Source organism: Eptatretus burgeri, chromosome 12 (genome assembly GCF_056783735.1).
Source record: "Eptatretus burgeri isolate ZD-2024b chromosome 12, Ebu_testis_v1, whole genome shotgun sequence".
Lineage (NCBI taxonomy): Eukaryota > Metazoa > Chordata > Myxini > Myxiniformes > Myxinidae > Eptatretus > Eptatretus burgeri.
This window is the reverse complement of record NC_140972.1, coordinates 87,319,096-87,338,265: the sequence shown is the minus strand read 5'-3', so window position 1 is coordinate 87,338,265 and position 19,170 is coordinate 87,319,096. Positions and strand designations below refer to the sequence as shown.

The following is a 19,170-nucleotide window of genomic DNA, read 5'->3' as shown; positions in this document are numbered from 1 at the left end:
AAGAAGCTGACGCATTGTACATGATGGATATTCATTTATTTATTTATTTTTGATGGGGGGGGCAGAGGGGAGGTGGAGAAACAAAGTAGAATCAGTGTGAAGTCACACAAAGACAACTGAACCATCTCTCATATTGGTTTACCTTCCAAAGCAATTACTGAATCCCCAAGCATTTCAGCAAATCCCTTACGATCCATTCCATCTTTAAAGGAGTTCAGGTGCCACTCATGTTGGATACCAGGGAACATCTTCTTGATGGAATTCTTTCTAGAAGAGTACAACATTTTGAACCTTATTGTCGCCGAATCCGGACACCAGGAAACGAACACTAATTCTTCTTTCTTTGTCTCCTTGGTCTCATAAGAGGCAAGGTAAAGGGAGTAGCGGCAGTCATTGGGAGGGAGCAAGTCCATGAACATCAGGAAAGGATCATCCACAGAGTTTCTAATATCACCCACCAGGATCTGCTTATTCTCCTCCAGTTGAATTTCTGAGCAGTCATCATTGAGGCAAAGGAAAACGGCTTTTTTGTGTTTCTTTACATCATCCTGAGTTGCTGTCTTGTAAGCCTTCATTTCATTGAAGACTTCCATCACAGAATCTTGAATGATCACACCAGAGGTCATGTTGGAGGAGTTTTGGCTCGAGTCTTGGATAAAGGTAAGAAGGATGGAAGGAAGAAGTCTGCAGAGGTCCTGGCAAGGGATGGCAAAAGGATTCACGCTGATGGAGGAAACCTGAAGTGTTCCACGCACCGCGTCAGCACCGGCTCGAGAGACCCTCAAGTGGAGAGGGACGAGACAATAAAACGAATCACAACACTAACGGTGATGAAACGACGAGGAGTATTTATCCCAGTGGCGGAACACCTCCCACCCAGCTCCATGAATGTATAATGGGGTGACTTCATTCTTTTCCTCTCCCTTTTTGCAAAACATTTCTTCTTGCTTCACTTAAACATGTCACAAAGGGATGAAGAAAGATCCCTTTGCTGAGAGAATGCAAACAGCTCCCTCAGGCCAAAATGAGACCTTTGGCAAATTCAGGGCTGCAAAGAATACACCATCATCAACATTCGGAGGATCCTCATGTCCTCACTCGTCTGTGTGAAGACAATCTACACATACATGGGAATCAACAAACCGTATCCATGCAGAGCCGAACTTTTGGTCACACAAACGTAGTTCACTATCGTGGATGACATTGCAATGAGGGAATAAATATCAACTATCCGTGTGGAAAATGCATTGTTGGTGCAAGAGATGTTTGATAACCGGTGTTATTACAGGATGAGCACAGGGGCTTCCCTCCAACTACTGGGGTTTATTCTGCCCCAATATTATTAGCATCATTCCTGAAGTATGAAATCTGTTCGATGTTTCAGAAGGCATCTCTGTCGAGTTGTGTGCCTCACAGTGGGTACCGAGGAAATAGAGAAAGTGGAACTATCATATAGCTGGATAGGTGTTGTAAAAGCCATTGCTACGGGATCAGTGGCTCGTGCCGGAGTCTCACGAGGTGAGGAAGGCCTTGGATCTGGAGGAGGTATTGGCATCTCGACAACAAAAGAAAGCTCAGGGATTTGTCCTGAAGCCAATAGTTGGGATCAACTCGGGGGGGGGGGTCGTCATTTCAACATCTTTCAACAGCTCATCTCACTCGGTATGTTTTGTATCATTTCAACAGCTCAGTCAGGATGTTAGTGTTGATAGGAACGAATTTGGTTGGTGGGGAACGATCACCATGTGACGAAGTGATCAGCGATCACCGGTGGGAAGAAGGACAGAAGTAGAGCAAACTGCAGGATCAGTGCAGAAGGAAGAGACCTTGTCGCACTCGGATCTTTTGATTCCATAAGTTGTGCTGTATGGCAAGGAACTGATGAACTTGTGAATATCACACCAACTGTCATTGACAGCGGTTACCAAGTGGTGTTGCTGGACCTGAGATTTGTTGTGATCAGCATGAAGGTAGACCGGATCACTAATATCAACTGAGGTCAGTGTTGCACTCCTGAGGAGGCCTTGGACTTCTGGCCGTATGAGTGTTTGGCCCGGGAGAGCCGATGATGAGTTTCAACAAACCTGCCGTTTGATCGGGGAATCCGTACATTGGACAACTACATCGTCCCTGTGTCCAGATCTCTCACAGAAAGGCCATGGGAATGAAGACACCAGGTGAGTCGTGAAGTGATGATCGACAGGGTCAAAGGTGTAATCGGGTGTCCATGTCGTTCATGGCATCGAAGGTCCACTTCAGTTCCCATCCGGATTTCTCTGCTACCAGATTCTTTTTGGGCTTTTTTGCTTTACAAGTTCAATGGTGATGCGGTGTTCCTGCAGCAGCTTATCCTCTCACAAGGTGGAGGACCCAAGGGCAGGATCAATCCATTTGACAGCTTGGGGAAGATTCGCTGCATGAAACCCAATGCACATTTGAAGGAGAGAATGCATCGCGGAACGAGTCGGCAACCAAAACAACAACAAGAGCCATTTTTTCAAATATGGTCAAAATGCAATGTCTTAAAATGAAAAAATTAAAATAAACCAATGTCACCTGCAGGGTGACCCGTATCTTGCCAAAAGGTGACCACGTGTGACTTCTTTAAGGTCACACTGAAGTGAACAGAGCTGCTATCCACCAGGAGCGACTCCTTGAGGAATATCTGCCTACGAGAGATTCCGATGAAAATCGTTCCACAGAGTAACCATGAAAAATATGCTTTTGCCTCATAACATCACCAAATGACGTCAAAATGTCTCAAGCTTGACATATCTAGAAAGCACTCATCGAGGTGTTCAATTTGAAGTACTACACGATATGGTTCCTAAAACTTGAAAATTTGACCTTGGGGTCAAATATGTTTGACCTGAGGCGCTAACCATGAAGGTCAAGGCCAATCGCCACCAAAAATTAATCAGCTGAGCGCCAGACCATGAACTATATTTCCATGAAGTTTTAAGACGATCTGATCAAAATTACTCAAAAAATAAGGGTTTTGTCAACTCCCCTGATTTGCGACAAAGTGACCTTGACCTTTGACCTTGACCTTCAAAATTTTGTGCACTGAAAGGGACCTCTTTAGGCCTCTGATATGCGAAGTTACAAAAATTTCCAATGATAACTGTGCTCTGCAGAATTTTTTATACGTGATTACAGACAAACAAAACAAAAAAAAACATACAAGCTGACGAACATATCTTGCAAAAACTTCGTTTTGGCAAGATATTAAATTAAAATGAAGACAAACATGACAGAGACTAGCACGTTGATTTGTTACGGAATATATGCTTACTGATGTTCACAAACTTGTCAAATAAGGTTACATTTCATCAAAATTTACACATTGTTGTTTTACCACGATCTTCCTGATGGTTCAGAAATGAGACTGACACACACACACACACACACACACACACACACACACACACACACACACACACACACACACACACACACACACACACACACACACACACACACATACACATACACACACACAAACACACATACACACACACAAACACACAAACACACAAACACACACACAAACACACACACACACACACACAAACACACAAACACACACACACACACACTTTTCTTGAATACAAAATCATCAACAATGACATCACACTTTAAGCGACATCATTCAAACAACAATGTCATTTCACCTGCATCATTTCAACAATCATGTCATTTCACCTGAATCATTTCAACAACAATGTCATTTCACCTGCATCATTTCAACAACAACATCATTTCACCTGTATCATTTCAACAACAACGTCATTTCACCTGCATCGTTTCACCAATAATGTCATTTCACCTTTATCATTTCAACAACAATGTCATTTCACCTTTATCATTTCAACAACAATGTCATTTCACCTGCATCATTTCAACAACAATGTCATTTCACCTGCATCATTTCAACAACAATGTCATTTCACCTGTATCATTTCAACAATAATGTCCTTTCACCTTTATCATTTCAACAACAATGTCATTTCACCTGTATCATTTCAACAACAATGTCATTTCACCTGCATCATTTCAACAACAATGTCATTTCACCTGTATCATTTCAACAACAACGTCATTTCACCTGCATCGTTTCACCAATAATGTCATTTCACCTGTATCATTTCAACAACAATGTCATTTCACCTGCATCATTTCAACAACAATGTCATTTCACCTGTATCATTTCAACAACAACGTCATTTCACCTGTATCATTTCAACAATAATGTCATTTCACCTGTATCATTTCAACAACAACGTCATTTCACCTACATCGTTTCACCAATAATGTCATTTCACCTGTATCATTTCAATAACAACGTCATTTCACCTGCATCGTTTCAACAATAATGTCATTTCACCTGTGTCGTTTCAACAATAATGTCGTTTCACCTTTATCATTTCAACAACAATGTCATTTCACCTGCATCATTTCAACAACAATGTCATTTCACCTGCATCATTTCAACAACAATGTCATTTCACCTGTATCATTTCAACAATAATGTCCTTTCACCTTTATCATTTCAACAACAATGTCATTTCACCTGAATCATTTCAACAACAATGTCATTTCACCTGTATAATTTCAACAACAATATTATTTCACCTGTATCATTTCAACAACAATGTCATTTCACCTGTATCATTTCAACAATAATGTCCTTTCACCTTTATCATTTCAACAACAATGTCATTTCACCAGCATCATTTCAACAACAATGTCATTTCACCTGTATCATTTCAACAACAATTTCTTTTCACCTGTATCATTTCAACAATAATGTCATTTCACCTGTATCATTTCAACAATAATGTCCTTTCACCTTTATCATTTCAACAACAATGTCATTTCACATGCATCATTTCAACAACAATGTCATTTCACCTCCATCATTTCAAACACAATGTCATTTTAATTCCAGGCTCCAAGGCAACAAAAGATGAAAAATTTGCATGGGGGTGTAGACTGCCAGTTGCGGTGGATTGGAAACAACCCAAGGAACTCAAATCGGGTAACTGGAACAAAGCTCGAAGGTCTCGCCCCCCTTGCTCTGCCTGCGATATGTCCCCACCATATTTCCGAGGGCGCTCAAGGTCCGCCAACAACCCTCTTCTGGTAACATTCCTAAAACACGAATCACTGCTCACCTTCACTCTTTCATTCCTCATTTTTCTCGCTTTTGGAATACACTCCCTCACTCTGTTCAATTCCATTCTTCCCATCTGGCCTTCCATACAGTTGTTCAGTCCCACGTCTTATCGTTCCCCATCCAAATCCTCGAACTTTTCTACCCCCGTTAATCCAGCCCAATCCTACCTCCGTCAATTTCCCTGCTTTCCTTCCTGAAAGTCCCTGTAATGTCCATCCTGTTTACCCCGTATTCCCCCCGCCCCATCCCTCTCTCTTCCACAGATCTCCTAATGTCTGTGTTCCCCACTGTCCTGCCCTTCCTCTTTCCCCATCTTCAAAGAAAGAGGGTATTCATTACATTAAGAGATTGAATTAAACAATGATGAAGATGAAATTTCATGAAGAGGTTTATGAAATAATGACGAAAAGACTGATGTTTCTCTTCTCAACTATTCAGACGTTGTTGTTTGGAATGCAGACTGTGGCTGCTGGTTGCATCATCACTGAAAGAGCATCTGTGCTGCAAATGCAGTGCCCCTGTTACCAGCACGATGGTACTCACTTTGCCGACCTCAGAAGGATGAACGGCTGAGTCAACCCTCCTGTTGTTATCTCAACAGCATGACAGGTACTTGAACTCAAGACCTTAAGTTCTTAAAAATCCAGCCTCCTTAACCGTTAATTCAACACGAGGAGGATTTTTTGATTTGTGATTGACAAACAAACATCGATTACATTTTGAGTTTATTTGATAATTCTCACCAGGTTGATGGAACTTTTTTTTTTAAAGGCTCCATTCGTTTTTGCGCTTCGATGTCATGAATCATCAATGCCAAGTTTAAAAAGCGATCCGATGAACCACCTCGGAGGAGTTTGGAGGAAAAAAAATGTCAATGTGCCCATTGTTGGAAGTTAGGAAGTATTGAAGGACGTTCTTCTGGCTGAACAAGGTCCTCTCGACTTCGGCGTTGGACGAGCTAAAAATCCTCTTTTTTATTCAGTGCGACTCGAGGGTGGGGGAAAGAAGCTGACGCATTGTACATGATGGATATTCATTTATTTATTTATTTTTGATGGGGGGGCAGAGGGGAGGGGGAGAAACAAAGTAGAATCAGTGTGAAGTCACACAAAGACAACTGAACCATCTCTCATATTGGTTTACCTTCCAAAGCAATTACTGAATCTCCAAGCATTTCAGCAAATCCCTTACGATCCATTCCATCTTCAAAGAAGTTCATGTGCCACTCATGTTGGATACCAGGGAACATCTTCTTGATGGAATTCTTTCCATAAGAGTACATCATTTTCAACTTTGTTGTCGCCGAATCTGGACACCAGGAAACGAACACTAATTCTTCTTTCTTTGTCTCCTTGGTCTCATAAGAGGCAAAGGTTAAGGGAGTAGCGGCAGTCATTGGGAGGTAGCAAGTCCATGAACATCAGGAAAGGATCATCCACAGAGTTTCTAATATCACCCACCAGGATCTGCTTATTCTCCTCCAGTTGAATTTCTGAGCGGTCATCATTGAAGCAAAGGAAAACGGCTTTTTTGTGTTTCTTTACATCATCCTGAGTTGCTGACTTGTAAGCCTTCATTTCATTGAAGACTTCCATCACAGAATCATGAATGATCACACCAGAGGTCATGTTGGAGGAGTTTTGGCTCGAGTCTTGGATAAAGGTAAGAAGGATAGAAGGAAGAAGTCTGCAGAGGTCCAAGCAAGGGATGGCAAAAGGATTCACGCTGACGGAGGAAACCTGAAGAGTTCCACGCACCGCGTCAGCACCGGCTCGAGAGACCCTCAAGTGGAGAGGGACGAGACAATAAAAAGAATCACAACACTAACGGTGATGAAACGACGAGGAGTATTTATCCCAGTGCCGGAACACCTCCCACCCAGCTCCATGAATGTATAATGGGGTGACTTCATTCTTTTCCTCTCCCTTTTTGCAAAACATTTCTTCTTGCTTCACTTAAACATGTCACAAAGGGATGAAGAAAGATCCCTTTGCTGAGAGAATGCAAACAGCTCCCTCAGGCCAAAATGAGACCTTTGGCAAATACAGGGCTGCAAAGAATACACCATCATCAACCTTCGGAGGAACCTCATGTCCTCACTCGTCTGTCTGAAGACAATCTACACAAACATGGGAATCAACAAACCGTATCCATGCAGAGCCGAACTTTTGGTCACACAAACGTCGTTCACCATCGTGGATGACATTGCAATGAGGGAATAAATATCAACTATCCGTGTGGAAAATGCATTGTTGGTGCAAGAGATGTTTGATAACCGGTGTTATTACAGGATGAGCACAGGGGCTTCCCTCCAACTACTGGGGTTTATTCTGCCCCAATATTATTCGCATCATTCCTGAAGTATGAAATCTGTTCTATGTTTCAAAAGGCATCTCTGTCGAGTTGTGTGCCTCAGAGTGGGTACCGAGGAAATAGAGAAAGTGGAACTATCATATAGCTGGATAGGTGTTGTAAAAGCCATTGCTACGGGATCAGTGGCTCGTGCTGGAGTGTCACGACGTGGGGAAGGCCGTGGCTCTGGAGGAGGTATTGGCATCTCGACAACAAAAGAAAGCTCAGGGATTTGTCCTGAAGCCAATAGTTGGGATCAACGGGGTTGGGTGGGGGGTGGGCTCATCATTTCAACATCTTTCAACAGCTCATCTCACTCGGTATGTTTTGTATCATTTCAACAGCTCAGTCAGCATGTTAGTGTTGATAGGAACGAATTTCGTTGGCGGGGAACGATCACCATGTGACGAAGTGATCAGCGATCACCGGTGGGAAGAAGGACAGAAGTAGAGCAAACTGCAGGGGCAGTGCAGAAGGAAGAGACCTTGTCGCACTGAGATCTTTTGATTCCATAAGTTGTGCTGTATGGCAAGGAACTGATGAACTTGTGAATATCACACCAACTGTCATTGACAGCGGTTACCAAGTGGTGTTGCTGGACCTGAGATTTGTTGTGATCAGCATGAAGGTAGACCGGATCACTAATATCAACTGAGGTCAGTGTTGCTCTCCTGAGGAGGCCTTGGACTTCTGGCCGTATGAGTGTTTGGCCCGGGAGAGCCAATGATGAGTTTCAACAAACCTGCCGTTTGATAGGGGAATCCGTACATTGGACAACTACATCGTCCCTGTGTCCAGATCTCTCACAGAAAGGCCATGGGAATGAAGACACCAGGTGAGTCGTGAAGTGATGATCGACAGGGTCAAAGGTGTAATCGGGTGTCCATGTCGTTCATGCCATCGAAGGTCCACTTCAGTTCCCATCCGGATTTCTCTGCTACCAGATTCTTTTTGGGCTTTTTTGCTTTCCAAGTTCAATGGTGATGCGGTGTTCCTGCAGCAGCTTATCCTCTCACAAGGTGGAGGACCCAAGGGCAGGATCAATCCATTTGACAGCTTGGGGAAGATTCGCTGCATGAAACCCAATGCACATTTGAAGGAGAGAATGCATCGCGGAACGAGTCGGCAACCAAAACAACAACAAGAGCCATTTTTTCAAATATGGTCAAAATGCAATGTCTTAAAATGAAAAAATTAAAATAAACCAATGTCACCTGCAGGGTGACCCGTATCTTGCCAAAATGTGACCACGTGTGACTTCTTAAAGGTCACACTGAAGTGAACAGAACTGCTATCCACCAGGAGCGACTCCTTGAGGAATATCTGCCTACGAGAGATTCCGATGAAAATCGTTCCACAGAGTAACCATGAAAAATATGCTTTTGCCTCATAACATCAAATGACGTCAAAATGTCTCAAGCTTGACATATCTAGAAAGCACTCATCGAGGTGTTCAATTTGAAGTACTACACGATATGGTTCCTAAAACTTGAAAATTTGACCTTGGGGTCAAATATGTTTGACCTGAGGCGCTAACCATGAAGGTCAAGGCCAATCGCCACCAAAAATTAATCAGCTGAGCGCCAGACCATGAACTATATTTCCATGAAGTTTTAAGACGATCTGATCAAAATTACTCAAAAAATAAGGGTTTTGTCGACTCCCCTGATTTACGACAAAGTGACCTTGACCTTTGACCTTGACCTTCAAAATTTTGTGCACTGAAAGGGACCTCTTTAGGCCTCTGATATGCGAAGTTACAAAAATTTCCAATGATAACTGTGCTGTGCCGAATTTTTTATACGTGATTACAGACAAACAAAACAAAAAAAAACATACAAGCTGACGAACATATCTTGCAAAAACTTCGTTTTGGCAAGATATTAAATTAAAATGAAGACAAACATGACAGAGACTAGCACGTTGATTTGTTATGGAATATATGATTACTGATGTTCACAAACTTGTCAAATAAGGTTACATTTCATCAAAATTTACACATTGTTGTTTTACCACAATCTTCCTGATGGTTCAAAATTAGACTCACACACACACACACACACACACACACACACACACACACACACACACACACACACACACACACACACACACACACACACACACACACACACACACACACACACACACACACACACACACACACACACACACACTCACACACTCACACACACACACACATACACACACAAACACACATACACACACACAAACACACAAACACACAAACACACACACACACACAAACACACAAACACACACACACACACACTTTTCTTGAATACAAAATCATCAACAATGACATCACACTTTAAGCGACATCATTCAAACAACAATGTCATTTCACCTGCATCATTTCAACAATCATGTCATTTCACCTGAATCATTTCAACAACAATGTCATTTCACCTGCATCATTTCAACAATAATGTCATTTCACCTGTATCATTTCAACAACAACGTCATTTCACCTGTATCATTTCAACAACAATGTCATTTCACCTGAATCATTTCAACAACAATGTCATTTCACCTGCATCATTTCACCAATAATGTCATTTCACCTGTATCATTTCAACAACAACGTCATTTCACCTGTATCATTTCAACAACAACGTCATTTCACCTGAATCATTTCAACAACAATGTCATTTCACCTGCATCATTTCAACAACAACTTCATCTCACCTACATCATTTCAACAGCAATGTCATTTCACCTGTATAATTTCAATAATAATGTCATTTCCCCTGCATCATTTCAACAACAATGTCATTTCACCTGTATCATTTCAACAACAACATCATTTCACCTACATCATTTCAACAACAATGTCATTTCACCTGTATCATTTCAACAACAATGTCATTTCACCTGTATCCTTTCAACAACAATGTCATTTCACCTGTATCATTCAAAAAACAATGTCATTTCACCTGTATCCTTTTAACGACAATGTCATTTCACCTGAATGATTTGAACAACAATGTTATTTCACCTGAATCATTTCAACAACAACACCATTTCACCTGTATCATTTCAACAACAACGCCATTTCACCTCCATCATTTCAACCACAATTTCATTTTAATTCCAGGATCGAAGGCAACAAAAGATGAAAATTTGGAAAGGTGGTGTAGACTAACAATTGCGGTGGATTGGAAACAACCAACGGAACTCAAACCGGGTAACTGCAACGAACCTCGAAGGTCTCGCCCCCCTTGCTCTGTCTGTGATATGTCCCCACCATATTCCGCAGGGCGCTCAAGGTCCGCCAACAACCATCTTCTGGTAAAACTACTAAAATCCCGAATCACTGCTCATCTTCACTCTTTCATTCCTCATTTCCCCGCTTTTGGAATACACTCCCTCACTCTGTTCAATTCCATTCTTCCCATCTGGCCTTCAATACAGTTTTTCAGTCCCACCTCTTATCGTCCCCCATCCAAATCCTCGATCTTTTCTACCCCCGTTAATCCCCCCCAATCCCACCTCCTTCAATTTCCCTGCTTTCCTTCCTGAAAGTCTCGATAATGTCCATCTTGTTTACCCCGTATTCCCCCCGCCCCATCCCTCTCCATTCCACAGATCTCCTAATGTCTGTGTTCCCCACTGTCCTGCCCTTCCTCTTTATCCAACTTCAAAGAAAAAGGGCATTTATTACATTAAGAGATTGATTTAAACAATGATGAAGATGAAATTTAATGAAGAGGTTGACTGAAATAATGACGAAACGACAATGATGTTTCTCTTCTCAACTATTCAGACGTTGTTGTTTGGAATGCAGACTGTGGCTGCTGGTTGCATCATCTCTGAAAGAGCAGCTGTGCTGCAAATGCAGTGCCCCTGTTACCAGTACGATGGTACTCACTTTGCCGACCTCAGAAGGATGAACGGCTGAGTCAACCCTCCTGTTGTTATCTCAACAGCATGACAGGTACTTGAACTCAAGACCCTAAGTTCTTTAAAATCCAGCCTCCTTAACCGTTAATTCAACACGAGGAGGATTTTTTGATTTGTGATTGACAAACAAACATCGATTACATTTTGAGTTTATTTGATAATTCTCACCAGGTTGATGGAACATTAATTTTTTTAAAGGCTCCATTCGTTTTTGCGCTTCGATGTCATGAATCATCAATGCCAAGTTTAAAAAGCGATCCGATGAACCACCTCGGAGGAGTTTGGAAGAAAATAAAAAATGTCAAAGGGCCCATTGCTGGAAGTTAGGAAGTATTGAAGGACGTTGTTCTGGCTGAACAAGGTCCTCTCGACTTCGGCGTTGGACGAGCTAAAAATCCTCTTTTTTTATTCAGTGCGACCCGAGGGTGGGGGAAAGAAGCTGACGCATTGTACATGATGGATATTCATTTATTTATTTCTTTTGATGGGGGGGAGAGGGGAGGTGGAGAAACAAAGTAGAATCGGTGTGAAGTCACACAAAGACAACTGAACCATCTCTCATATTGGTTTACCTTCCAAAGTAATTACTGAATCCCCAAGCATTTCAGCAAATCCCTGACGATCCATTCCATCTTCAAAGCAGTTCATGTGCCACTCATGTTGGATACCAGGGAACATCTTCTTGATGGAATTCTTTCTAGAAGAGTACAACATTTTGAACCTTATTGTCGCCGAATCCGGACACCAGGAAACGAACACTAATTCTTCTTTCTTTGTCTCCTTGGTCTCATAAGAGGCAAGGTAAAGGGAGTAGCGGCAGTCATTGGGAGGGAGCAAGTCCATGAACATCAGGAAAGGATCATCCACAGAGTTTCTAATATCACCCACCAGGATCTGCTTATTCTCCTCCAGTTGAATTTCTGAGCAGTCATCATTGAGGCAAAGGAAAACGGCTTTTTTGTGTTTCTTTACATCATCCTGAGTTGCTGTCTTGTAAGCCTTCATTTCATTGAAGACTTCCATCACAGAATCTTGAATGATCACACCAGAGGTCATGTTGGAGAAGTTTTGGCTCGAGTCTTGGATAAAGGTAAGAAGGATGGAAGGAAGAAGTCTGCAGAGGTCCAAGCAAGGGATGACAAAAGGGATCACGCTGACGGAGGAAACCTGACGAGTTCCACGCACCGAGTCAGCACCGGCTCGAGAGACCCTCAAGTGGAGAGGGACGAGACAATAAAACGAATCACAACACTAACGGTGATGAAACGACGAGGAGTATTTATCCCAGTGCCGGAACACCTCCCACCCAGCTCCATGAATGTATAATGGGGTGACTTCATTCTTTTCCTCTCCCTTTTTGCAAAACATTTCTTCTTGATTCACTTAAACATGTCACAAAGGGATGAAGAAAGATCCCTTTGCTGAGAGAATGCAAACAGCTCCCTCAGACCAAAATGAGACCTTTGGCAAATACAGGGCTGCAAAGAATACACCATCATCAACCTTCGGAGGAACCTCATGTCCTCACTCGTCTGTCTGAAGACAATCTACACATACATGGGAATCAACAAACCGTATGCATGCAGAGCCGAACTTTTGGTCACACAAACGTAGTTCACCATCGTGGATGACATTGCAATGAGGGAATAAATATCAACTATCCGTGTGGAAAATGCATTGTTGGTGCATGAGATGTTTGATAACCGGTGTTATTACAGGATGAGCACAGGGGCTTCCCTCCAACTACTGGGGTTTATTCTGCCCCAATATTATTAGGATCATTCCTGAAGTATGAAATCTGTTCGATGTTTCAAAAGGCATCTCTGTCGAGTTGTGTGCCTCACAGTGGGTACCGAGGAAATAGAGAAAGTGGAACTATCATATAGCTGGATAGGTGTTGTGAAAGCCATTGCTACGGGATCAGTGGCTCGTGCCGGAGTCTCACGAGGTGGGGAAGGCCGTGGCTCTGGAGGAGGTATTGGCATCTCGACAACAAAAGAAAGCTCAGGGATTTGTCCTGAAGCCAATAGTTGGGATCAACTCGGGGGGGGGCTCGTCATTTCAACATCTTTCAACAGCTCATCTCACTCGGTATGTTTTGTATCATTTCAACAGCTCAGTCAGCATGTTAGTGTTGATAGGAACGAACTTGGTTGGTGGGGAACGATCACCATGTGACGAAGTGATCAGCGATCACCGGTGGGAAGAAGGACAGAAGTAGAGTAAACTGCAGGGGCAGTGCAGAAGGAAGAGACCTTGTAGCACTCAGATCTTTTGATTCCATAAGTTGTGCTGTATGGCAAGGAACTGATGAACTTGTGAATATCATACCAACTGTCATTGACAGCGGTTACCAAGTGGTGTTGCTGGACCTGAGATTTGTTGCGATCAGCATGAAGGTAGACCGGATCACTAATATCAACTGAGGTCAGTGTTGCTCTCCTGAGGAGGCCTTGGACTTCTGGCCGTATGAGTGATTGGCCCGGGAGAGCCGATGATGAGTTTCAACAAACCTGCCGTTTGATAGGGGAATCCGTACATTGGACAACTACATCGTCTCTGTGTCCAGATCTCTCACAGAAAGGCCATGGGAATGAAGACACCAGGTGAGTCGTGAAGTGATGATCGACAGGGTCAAAGGTGTAATCGGGTGTCCATGTCGTTCATGGCATCGAAGGTCCACTTCAGTTCCCATCCGGATTTCTCTGCTACCAGATTTTTTTGGGGCTTTTTTGCTTTACAAGTTCAATGGTGATGCGGTGTTCCTGCAGCAGCTTATCCTCTCACATGGTGGAGGACCCAAGGGCAGGATCAATCCATTTGACAGCTTGGGGAAGATTCGGTGCATGAAACCCAATGCACATTTGAAGGAGAGAATGCATCGCGGAACGAGTCGGCAACCAAAACAACAACAAGAGCCATTTTTTTCAAATATGGTCAAAAACGCAACGTCTTAAAATAAAAAATTAAAATAAATTAAAATTAAGACAAAACATGACAGAGACCTGAACGTTGATTTGTAATGGAATATATGATTATTGGTGTTCACAAACTTGTCACATGGGGTTACATTTCATCAAAATGTACACATTAGTGTTTTACCACGATCTTCCTGATGGGTCAGAAATGAGACTCACACACACACACACACACACACACACACACACACACACACACACACACACACACACACACACACACACACACACACACACACACACACACACACACACACACACACACACACACACACACAAACACACACTTCAACTTTTCTTGAATGCAAAATCGTCAACAATGACATCACACTTTAACCTCCATCATTTCAACAACAACGTCATTTCACCTGTATCATTCAAACAATAATGTAATTTCACCTGCATCATTTCAACAACAACGTCATTTCACCTGTATCATTCAAACAATAATGTAATTTCACCTGCATCATTTCAACAATAATGTCATTTCACCTTTATCATTTCAACAATAATGTCATTTCACCAACAATGTCATTTCACCTGTATCATTTCAATAACAATGCCATTTCACCTGTCTTATGTCAACAACAATGTCATTTCACCTGTGTCGTTTCAACAACAATGTCATTTCACCTGTGTAATTTCAACAACAATGTCATTTCACCTGTGTAATTTCAACAACAAGGTCATTTCACCAGCATCATTTCAACAACAATGTCATTTCACCTGTATCATTTCAACAACAATATCATTTCACCTGCATCATTTCAACAATAATGTCATTTCACCTGCATCATTTCAACAACAATGTCATTTCACCTGCATCATTTCAACAATAATGTCATTTCACCTTTATCATTTCAACAATAATGTTATTTCACCTGTATCATTTCAACAACAATGTCATTTCACCAACAATGTCATTTCACCTGCATCATTTTAACAACAATGCCATTTCACCTGTGTCGTTTCAACAATATTAATTTACCTGTGTTGTTTCAACAACAATGTCATTTCACCTGTTTAATTTTAACAACAATGTCAGTTCACCTGTATCCTTTCAACAACAATGGCATTTCACCTGTATCATTTCAATAACAATGCCATTTCACCTGTCTAATGTCAACAACAATGTCATTTCACCTGTGTCGTTTCATCAACAATGTCATTTCACCTGTGTAATTTCAACAACAATGTCATTTCACCTGTATCCTTTCAACGACAATGTCAATTCACTTGTATAATTTCAACAACAAGGTCATTTCACCAGCATCATTTCAACAACAATGTCATTTCACCTGTATCATTTCAACAACAATATCATTTCACCTGCATCATTTCAACAATAACATCATTTCACCTGCATCATTTCAACAACAATGTCATTTCACCTGTATGATTTCAACAATAATACGATTTCACCTGCATAATTTCAACAACAACGCCATTTCACCTGAATCATTTCAATAACAACGCCATTTCACGTTGTTGCGAATTCGCGCCCGCCGGCGTGCGGACGGCCATGTGACTCGAATCACGGCACGTCGCCCACCGGAAGGACAATTCAGTCGTGACCCTCTCGGACCAACGCTGGGAGCTAGTCACGAGTGGGGGTTTAACCTCACCACGATCGTGCCAATTTGCCACCTGCGCAGGATAGGGTTGCTTGCCAAATTCGATCTACCTCAGTACCTGCGCGAATGGTCGACCGGGCGATCGCACCATGCCACAGGCCGACTCCGGACACGAACCGCTTAAGCGGTCTGAATTTCTTTCTCCTGTTTCATTCGTTCTTCCTTCATTACTCTTTCTTGCATCTCATTCTGCAATCTCATCATTTCTTTCAACTGACTGATTTCTTTCTCCTGTCTCATTCGTTCTTCCATCATTACTCTTTCTTGCATCTCATTCTTTAATCTGGCCTTCGCTTCCAGCTGTTCGATTTGTACCGTGTGCTTCCTTAACGTTTCATTCTCCGTTCTCGTTCTTTCCTCTCTCAACATCCTCAGCTGGTTTTGTAACTCAGAAGCTTTCTTTTCCAATTCCTTTCTCATCTCCGCACACTCCAACCTTGCTTCTTCTTTCAATTGTTCCCTATCTTCCTGTTCTCTTTTTACCTCTTCTTCTAGTCTTCTGTCCCGAACGCCTTGTTCTACCTCACGCTCGAGTTGGTTTATTTTCCAATCGTGTTCACATTTTTTCTCTTCCAACTGTATTTCCCTCACTCTCCCCTCTACTTCTTTGAACCGCCTTGCTTCCTCCAATAATTTTTCCATTAGTTGTTTTACTTCCAAGTCGTGCTACTTTTGTTTCGTTTCGAGCTCGGTTTTCCATTCTTCTTCCATGCGCTTTCTGTCCCGGGAGTTACCAATCTGCTCTTCCTCTTTCCTTATATTCTGTTCACTCCCCTTTTGTAGCAAAAACCCACGCGACCAATGTACTAACGTCGTTTCCTTATGTAGCTTCTCGACTGTGCTGGCGAAGTCCTCTTCCAGCTTCTGTGCATCGGCCAATCGTTGTGCTTCCGTGTGCACATAATCCTCATGAACCCAGTCTGCGTTGGTTAAGTCCTTTTTCAACCCCCGAATTCGTTCCTGTGCCTCGTCCAATTCAATCTGCAATGTACTGCCGTCGCCCTGCCTCGCCTGCCATGACCCCGTGGTTTGAAACAGTTGTTGGGAGCGCTCGCCTCGTGTCGTGCTGTTAGTTGCGCCATTAGTAGCGGCCCGCTCATGCCTCGTGCCGCGATGAAGTGCGGCCGAGCCGCCATTTTGCGACTCCGTTTGCCAGCAAAGTTCCTGCTCAGAATATGAGGGTGAGCTCCCCCACTGATTACAATTTCCTGATACGGGTCCAAACTGCAATGCGAAGGCGTCCTCGACCATGGATTCTATCAATACATCAAAAGGCATACCTAATACCCCCGGCACCCATTCGCCTTGAGACTCCATCTTATTTCACGTAAGCAGATTTAATTTTACTCGCTCGTAATTTGGAGGGAATCGGGGTTCGCTCCACTCACCCCTGAACCGATTCCCGTGAAGTTAGCCTGGAGACGGGAGAGTTTGTTTCCCGCTCACTGACACCAGTGTTGCGAGGAGGGGGATGGGTTCGTATCCCACGACCTGACACCAGTGTTGCGAATTCGCGCCCGCCGGCGTGCGAACGGCCACGGAACTCGAATCGCGGCACATCGCCCACCGGACGGACAATTCTGTCGTGACCCTCTTGGAACAATGCCGGGAGCTAGTCACGGGTGGGGGTTTAACCTCACCACAATCGTGCCAATTGCCCACCCGCGCAGGATTGGGTTGCTCACCAAATTCGATCTACCTAAGTACCTGCGGGAATGGTCGACCGGGCGATCGTACCACGCCACAGGCCGACTCCGGACACGAACCGCTTAAGCGGTCCGTTCCGTGCTAGTGATAACAGAGCGGTGTTATCGTTGGCCTTGACGGTTCCGATTAATTACCGGGATGTTGCACCCACTACAAACCCCTTACGTGAAGCAAGATGGAGGGTCAATAAAAAGGAAAAGAGATGAAGCAGAGTGGGAACAGTTCAACAAGAAAGCATTTTATTCATAGCCAGACACAAAGCACGGATGTAAAGCCATACAATAATCAAAATGCACATGTAACAGCCAAAACAAAAGTAACAATGCAGAGCTACAACCGAATACGCGTACACACGGCAACACTGAAACAGCTCTACTTTATGAGACACGGCGCCACAAGATCCATACAAAAACCCTGAAAAGAAAATGGTGACTTCCCTTTGGGCCGTCGAGTCCCTCTCCCACGTCCGTCAGCGTGGTCGCACCTGGCGGCGACTCCGATCCCTGGCGTGGTCGGTAGTCCTCTCCGGCGTGCCTCGCGCCAGCACGTGTTGACCGCTCGACGCCACGGACGGGGTTTCCGGCGCTATCTCAGCGCGGATAGAAAAGGGGGGGGGGAACGTTGTTGCTCAAGGTCATGGTGTGGGGAATGGCAGACGCTCTGTCCCGCCAGCGGGGTCTCGGAACCGCACCACAGAAGACCAGGCCAGCGGCCACCACGAAGAGGAGACGAAGACGAAGAGAGCAAGAGCACCCAAAAGCGCTCCGCCCGTGTCCGACTTTAATAGCGTGGGGCTCCACCCTTCACTCCGCCCCCGTTTTCGGCTCCACCCTCCTTCGAGAGGGTTCTCGAAGAGGGGCGTTCCCTCTCCCCGACTGCCTCACACTGGTCATCCACCAATCGACAGCGAGCTGCCCTCCCCTCTTCCTTCACACCAAGTGCGGGGAAAAATGGCGGGAAAAACAGGTGGGAAAACCCGCGCGTCCTCGCAGCTCCTTCCTTGGTGCCCTTGTTTGCTGTTCGGAAGCGGATGTAGTGGCGAAAATGTAGTAGCGTAGATGGTGGAGGTGGCGTGGTTGCAGTGTGGTTGGCGCTGTGATGGGGATGGCGTGGTTGTTGAAATGTTGTGTGTTTGAAATAAAAGATAGGAAAAGAAAAACGCCTAACTCAAAGCGTCGCAGCCCAGATGGATCACATGAATTCCCTCTATACAACGGGTTTGGGCTAACAACACATGTACCTATCAAGATATCTCACCTGAGGGTCCTTTATGGTGTAATGCGGATTTCCACAGCCGTAACAATATAATAGGCGACCCGTGAACCAGTTGGGTTCCCGTTGTGACAGCGGTTGATGAAAAAAATCATTTCAAGAAAAAAAAAGATAGCTCCAGCAA

At 43.6% G+C, this 19,170-nt stretch overlaps 3 pseudogenes; all 3 read right to left on the bottom strand.

The window, feature by feature from the left end:
- LOC147016055 (cofilin-2 pseudogene) lies at positions 1-801 on the bottom strand (annotated as a pseudogene).
- A 5,380-nt stretch (positions 802-6,181) lies between these two features.
- LOC147016054 (cofilin-2 pseudogene) lies at positions 6,182-7,117 on the bottom strand (annotated as a pseudogene).
- A 4,792-nt stretch (positions 7,118-11,909) lies between these two features.
- On the bottom strand, positions 11,910-12,711 carry LOC147016053 (cofilin-2 pseudogene; annotated as a pseudogene).
- Between the last annotated feature and the right edge of the window lie 6,459 nt (positions 12,712-19,170).